At 38.7% G+C, this 7,284-nt stretch overlaps 1 protein-coding gene across 1 annotated transcript in view; it reads right to left on the bottom strand.

The window, feature by feature from the left end:
• Window positions 1-7,284, bottom strand: part of REV3L (REV3-like, polymerase (DNA directed), zeta, catalytic subunit) — a 216,320-nt gene that overhangs the window by 49,388 nt on the left and 159,648 nt on the right. The gene's annotated exons all lie outside the window — the stretch shown is intronic.

Here is a 7,284-nt window from a genome sequence, read left to right as displayed (position 1 = left end):
TTTTCTCCATCTATCATGATGTTATTTATTCATCCAGTTGTGAGGATTTGTTTTCTTTACACTGAGGTACAATCCACACTGAAGGCTGTAGTCTTTATCTTCATCAGTATGAATTGTAAGTCTTCTTCATGTTCAGCAAGCAAGGTTGTGTCATGTGTATATCTCAGATTGATATTGAGTCTTCCTGCAATCCTGATGGCATGTTGTTCTAATTATAATCCAGTTTCTTGGAGTATTTGCTCAGCATACAGACCAAGTAAGTACGGTGAAAGAATACAACCCTGATGCATACCTTTCCTGATTTTAAACCATTCAGTAGCCCCTTATTCTGTTCTAACAACTGCCTCTTGGTCTATGTACAGGTTCTTCATGAGCACAATTAAGTGTTCTAGAATACTCATTCATTGCAATGTTATCTATAGTTGATTATACTCAGGAAGGCATAAGTAAACAGCTTTCTGCTTTCAGTCACTGACGTATATGTACAATTTAAAGTGTGATGAAAGTATGGGCAGATAAAGTATATGTGTGTTGTTTTTTGAAAAAGATCTTCAAGGTCATTCTATTTTCATTTCTTCTCTAAATTTTTTTTTTTTTTTAAACGCCTCTCAAATAGTTAATAGTGTTAAGAAAATGAAAACATCTTTATTTTCCCTGTAGTTTTAAAATAATTATTAGGAACTCCTGTGAAGTAAGACTTAAATAATGATGTTTGTTCCTTTAAATTTAATAGGACATTCACGCAGTTTAATGGAATAAAACATTAATAGGGGTGAGACTAATTCAGGATGCTAAGCATTTGTCAGTTTGTTGTACTGTGATGGTTTGTATGTTGCTATGATGCTAGAACCTATGCCGACAGTATTGCAAATACAAGCAAGTTTCACTGGAGCTTCCCGACTAAGACAGACTAGGAAGAAGGCACAGCAGCTTACGTGGGATAAAACTGCCCATTGAAAACGTTATGAACAACAGTGGAACACTGTCTGATACAGTGCCATAAGATGAGTCCCTAAGGTTGGTAGCTACTCAAACTATGACTGGGGAAGAGCTGCCTCTTCAAAGTAGTTGTGGTGAAGTACTGTTGAATTAGTCCTGACTCATAGAGACTATGTATAGGGTTTCTGAGGAGTGGTTGGTGGGTTTGAACCACTCACCTTGTGGTTAGCAGTCCAGTACTTATCTTATAGCACCTCATCAGGACTTCTTAATAATGAGGATGGAATGATCATTTTATATCAGACAATAATATGATCAACTATGCCAAGAAAGACATTTTGAGGAGTAATGGCATCACATTCATCATCGAAAGAACATTTCAAGAGCTATCCTGAAGTACAATGCTGTCAGAGAGAGGATAATATCCATAAGCCTACAAGGAAGACCACTTAATATGATGATTACTCAGATTTACACAGCAATCACTAAAGCCAAAGATGATGAAAATTTTACCAACTTCAGTCCGAAACTGATAAAAAATGCAGTCAAGATACACTGATAACTACTGGTGATTAAAAATGCAAAAACAGGAAAGAAGGATCAGTTGTTAGCAAATACAGCCTTAATGATGGAAATGGCATCAGAAATCGCAAGACAGAATTTTGCAATACCAACGATCTATTCAATGCAAATACTTTTTTCCTATAAATGTGACTATACACATGGACCTTTGTCAGATGGAATACATAGGAATCAAACTAACTACATCTGTGGAAAGATATAATGAAAAATCTCAAAATCATCAGTGAGAACATGGTCAGGGACTGACTGTAGAACAGATCAACAATATGTCTGTTCAAATCAAAGCTGAATAAAATTAAAACAAATTCACAAGAGACAAAGTACAAACTAGAGCATACCCCACCTACATTTAGAGACCATCTCAAGAATTTGACACATTGAACACTGATGGCCAGAGACCAGACAAGTTGTGGGATAATATCATGGCCATCAGAGAGAAAACAAATGGGTGATATAAGACACAGGAAGTAAAGAAAAGGCTAGAATGAATGTTGGAAGAGAACTTGTTCTTGAACATAAAATAGCTAAAAATAAAGGAAGAAATGATGAACTAAAAGCGCTTAAAAAAAAATGACACTAACCATTTCTTCCACAACACTTTCTACTCAGCTGGATTTGATCATTCATTGCATTGACCAAACAGACCTCAGACACTACACTCATAGTTATTGGGGTTATTAGTGAAGTGAACAGCTTACAATTCTGGATCAGAAATGCTCAGGACACATTCCAGTCAGGAAACCTCTCCTCAGTCATTCCCCCAGGCAGACTTTGCTTTGTTCCGCCAATGTTACAAAGCTCTTTTAGTGCCGCTGATAAACAGGACACACCACTCCACTATAAGCCTCACCAACCAGGCTCAAGGACTGTGAGTAGGTCAGAAAGCCTAGCTCCCCCAATTAAGTGCCTGGAAGCACCCCATTCTGCAAACAAGCTTTCTGCCAAAAGTCACTAAGTTTTACTTGCTCTGTGGGCTGTGATGCCCAACAGTCTGTCTTGTGCTCTGGCACTTGGCTCCACTGTTTCTCTGTCACTCCTCCAGTGTTACAGCTTTCTGTCCCTGGGCTGATTAGGTTCAACATGTAGGGATCTCTGGGTCCAAAGGAAGCATTCCACTCCTGGCTCTTCTTTGACAGGAGTGAGGTTGTCCCTTACGACTTCTGCGAAGGCATATTTTATATCTACATTAGAGTTACAAGTTTTCACAATTAACCCTGTTAAGCAATTACTCACAACTAAATTATGTAATTCTATCATCATCTTCTCTCTCCTATTAACCCAGACCCATCAGGAACTAGTTGTTTGGTGGGAGTTACAAAGACTATGGCTAGAAGAGACATTAAATAATTGACTGCACCACAGAGCGAAACAGAAAAATTCAAAGGACAGCTCAGTAAGACAAAGTCACGTATTAGAACGAAATGTGCAAAGACCTGGCATTAGAAAATCAAAAAGGAAGTATATGCTCAGCATTTTGTTCTGTCGTACACAGGGTTGCTATGAATTGAAACCTATTCAAGGGCCACTAACAACACAACAAGCATCAGCGTTTAGGAGTAAAATGTGCTTATTGCTGTCACGAGTTACATTGGAAAAAATCTAACTGACAACTCATATCTAAGAGGAGCTTCTTTGTCGCTATTTTTAGAACTTCCATGTAAACTTGGAACTACCATGAATAAATGTATGATTTTAGCACAAGGGGAAATTTACTTCAGTGAAAAAATTCTTGGGAAGAGAATAACTAAGCATAGTCACAAGTTTTGAAAGCAGAAAGTAAGTAGCTGTACTAAATTTGAAATTACTCTGAATATTGTATTCTCTATAAAAGTCAAGAAGGATCTCATGTTTGGTAAGGTGGAGAGTCAGAGAAAAAGAGGAAGACCCCCAGCGAGATGGATTGGCAAAGTGGCAGCATCAAAGGGTTTAAGCGTGGCAACAAATTGTGAGGTTGGCCCAGGATCGAGCAGTGTTTCATTCTGTTGTGTACAGGGTCGCTATGAGTCGGTACTGACTCAATGGCACCTAACAACAACATGAAAATCAAAACACAGAGGAAAACATTACTAAAAATTTAAGTTGGGTTTTTGATAAGTATTCATAAAGCCATTGTGAATGGTGGAATGTACAGTGAGTGTGTCCACATTTATCTAACAACATACAAAGTGCCTCAGCCATATAGGTTTACTATTGTCACCAGGGATGTTGTATGCCAGGACTGTATCCTTTCAACATACTTGTACACTGAGCAAATAACCCAGGAAGCCATATTATACGAAGAATGTACCATCAAAGTTGAAGGATGACTCCTTAACTTGTAATATGCAGATGGCACAACCTTGCTTACTGGAAGTAAAGAGGAATTAAAAGATTTACTAATGAAGCTCAAAGACTACAGCCTTCAATATGGATGGCACCTCAATGTAAAGAAAATTAAAATCCTCACAACTGGACAATAAATTACAAGATAAATGGGGAAAAGAATGAAGTCAGAGGTTTCATTTTACTTGGATACATAATCAACACCCATATAAGCAGGAGACAAGAAATCAAGTGACATATTGTACTAGGCAAATCTGCTACATAAGACCTCTTTAAAGTGTTTAAGAGTAAAGAGGTCTTTTTAAGGACTAAGATGTGCCTGAACCAAGATATGGCATTATCAATTGACTCATATGCCTGTGAAAGTTGGTCAATGAAAAAGAAAGACTAGAAGAATTGATGCACTTGAATTGTGCTGCTGGAGAAGAATATTCAAAGTACCATGGACTGCCTGAAAACCAAATCAGTATTGGAAAAAGTACAGTTAGAATACTCCTTAGAAGCAAGAATTTTAAGACTTTCTTTCTCTCATACTTTGGACATATTGTTGGAGGGACCAGTCCCTAGAGGATATCATATCTGGTAAAGTGGAGGGTCAGTGAAAAAGAGGAAGACCCCAAATGAGATAGACTGACACAGTGTCAGGAACAAGGAGCTCAAACAACAATTTTAAGGATGGTGTAGGACAGGGCAGTGTTTCGTTCTACTGCATAAATTGGAACTGACCTGATGGCATATAATAACAACAATGTGGCTAAATATGTCAATTCTGTAAGTATGTGGTATACCAGTGGATCAGGATCAGATGTTGAAATTTACATTATAGGCTTTATTTTAATAGGGCCTTGGGGAATAGGAAAAATCAAAAGATTGTTAATGCAAAAATGTGAAATCAAGTTCTTTACATCAAGTTACTTAAATCTTTCAGGATTAAAATAAATCAAAAATTTTATAACATCCTAGTTCTTGTTATCCAACTAAAAACTAGTTACTTAATACCTATTTTAAGAAGGTAGCTATGCAAGTATGCTAACATGGCAAACTGTTTCTAGAGACAGAACTTTCATCCTTGTTTAAGATATGAATGAAACTGAATGTCACATTGAGGACTCACAGTATCACTAAAATGTATTATTGTGGAAACCTGATAGAGTGAATAAAACTCACTAGAAATTAAAGAACAAATCATCAATAATTTGGCATACTCACCAAATGTTTTCTCAGAAGAAAACTGGAATCCTTAGGTTTTTAAACTTGAAACAGATGTTTTATCAGTTTCAAAAAACTATTGTTAAGACTTAATAGCCTCAAGGTTATTTAAAAAGGAAAAAAAACACACAGAATAAATGTGTAGAACATCAAAATATCTATATATAAGTAAAATCTGTAAATTAAATTCATTAAGAGAAGCACAGGATAATTTTTTTCAGTAATCTTTGAGCTTAGCAATTGATAAAAATGGATTTTTTTTTTTTTTTTTTTTCCTGTCCCGCTCTCTGCTCTTCCGTGATGGTCCCAGGGACCTCCGCTCCTAGACTGCAAAGTTAATCACTCCCATCCTTACTACAAAAACGTCTACCTTTACATTTCCAACCCTCACAATCAGTCCTGCTAACAATTATTGACTACTGTATCACAAGAGACACCCATCCACATTTCCTCTCATCAGCTCTGCCTAGACAGATTGGATACTACTCAGTGGAGATTCTACCTTCCTCCATGCCCTTTGGATCTAGGTTCCCTCTTGAAAGCTTGTAAGCTAGTCACTTCTGGCCTTTGTAGTCCCCTCCTCCCCACTTTGGGTAGCCAATGTCCAAGTTGCCCATCCCTGTCTATTCTGGTATGGACAGGGTGGGAATGATCCTTGCTGTAAAGATTTGTTCCCTTTTTTGAGCTACTGCATCCATAGGTGTAGGTCAAGTTCATCAAATTGTATCAGATTACTCCTTTTTTCTTGTAGTTGAACTCTGATCATCCAGTCATTGAAGCCAGGTCAAGTGGGTATTATGTGCAAGTGTGGGTGTTCTTGTGCATATCCCCTCTCTTATCAGCTGGATGCTTCACTCTCCACTATAGTCCTTTGTGGCTATGTCACTGACTCTGGGCCCATGAGTCCCCAGGTCTTGCCACACTGCTGGCCAACCAGGTCTCCACCCGGGTTTCACAGGAGTATATTGAACATTGTAGGGCTTAGCTTGCAGCTTCATTGCTGTTTTTCCCTCACCTCCCCTTGTCGGTGACAAACGTGGTCACTAATTAAGAGCGTGTATTACCATTGAGTCTTAGTCTTGGAAGAGGGTTTGCTCTGAGGGGACCGGACCACTTGCCTTGATGTCTCCTGGGCAAGCAACTTGCTTGTGCTTGCAGTAATCAGTCAGTCTGCCTATGTTGTTTTGTATTTTTCTTGTAGGTCTTTCTTTCAAGAAGTATCTTCTATTGTTCTAGCTGCTCCAGGCTGGTCTACCTTCCTTTCAAGTGGAAATTTACCACCTCTGAAGATTCTGGATGCTGTTCAGGCTTCCACCTATAGTCTTATGTAATGCACAGGCTCTGTAGAAAGCCTCCTTCACTAGGCACATTGTAGCCCCATTTTAGGTATTCCAGTCAGTTATAGGCAGAAGATGGACTTATAAGCTTTCTATGGTGATATTTCTGGCTATTCCTTTCTCTCCCCCTTCAAGTGTCTATTTTATAATGGTATGCAAGGGAAACCAAGATTCAAAAGACAGCCAAGCATCTTAACATTATCCCCTCCTTTTCCCCATTCTAACCATGTCTCAATCTCTATCCCAGAGCCCTGTTGTTCCAAGGCTGTGCATACATCATTCTTCACCTCTGTCCCACTTAGCCCATGCAAACCTTATTGTTCTCCCATCTGCTTTATTCTTCCATTCCTCTCCTCCTTCTTGTATATTGTCCCCCTCCCCAGAACCCAAACTATCCTGTGTCTATTCCCTTCCCTGTGCTCCACCTTCCCCTCACCCCACCCCCACATCCCAGCAACCAGCAAAGAATCCACCCCCCGCTTGAGTATGGGTTCTTTTTCTTACTTTTTTTTAACAGTAGTGGTCCTATGCAGTATTTCTGTTTTTGTGACTAATTTCACTCAACATAATGTCATCAAGGTTCATCCAGGTTATGCGATGGCTTGCAGCTTCCTTGTTGTTCTTCAAGGTAGCATAATATTCCATTGTCTGTATGTACCACAGTTTGTTTATCCATTCTTCAGTTGACGGGCACTTTGACTGTCTCCATCTTTTTGCTATTGTAAATAGTGCTGCTATGAACTATCTACTCGTGCTATGGCTCGTAAATACCAAGTAGAGTAAATACCAAGTATTGTGGGTAAATACCAAGTAGAGTAATTGCTGGATCATAAGGTATTTCTATTTTCAACCTTCTGAGGAAGCGCCATATTGCTTTCCAGAGAGGTTGGACCAT

Source organism: Chrysochloris asiatica, unplaced genomic scaffold, assembly GCF_000296735.1.
Source record: "Chrysochloris asiatica unplaced genomic scaffold, ChrAsi1.0 scaffold00027, whole genome shotgun sequence".
NCBI classification, from domain to species: Eukaryota; Metazoa; Chordata; class Mammalia; order Afrosoricida; family Chrysochloridae; genus Chrysochloris; species Chrysochloris asiatica.
The sequence above is the reverse complement of the archived record's forward strand: the minus strand, read 5'-3'. Positions and strand labels throughout refer to the sequence as shown.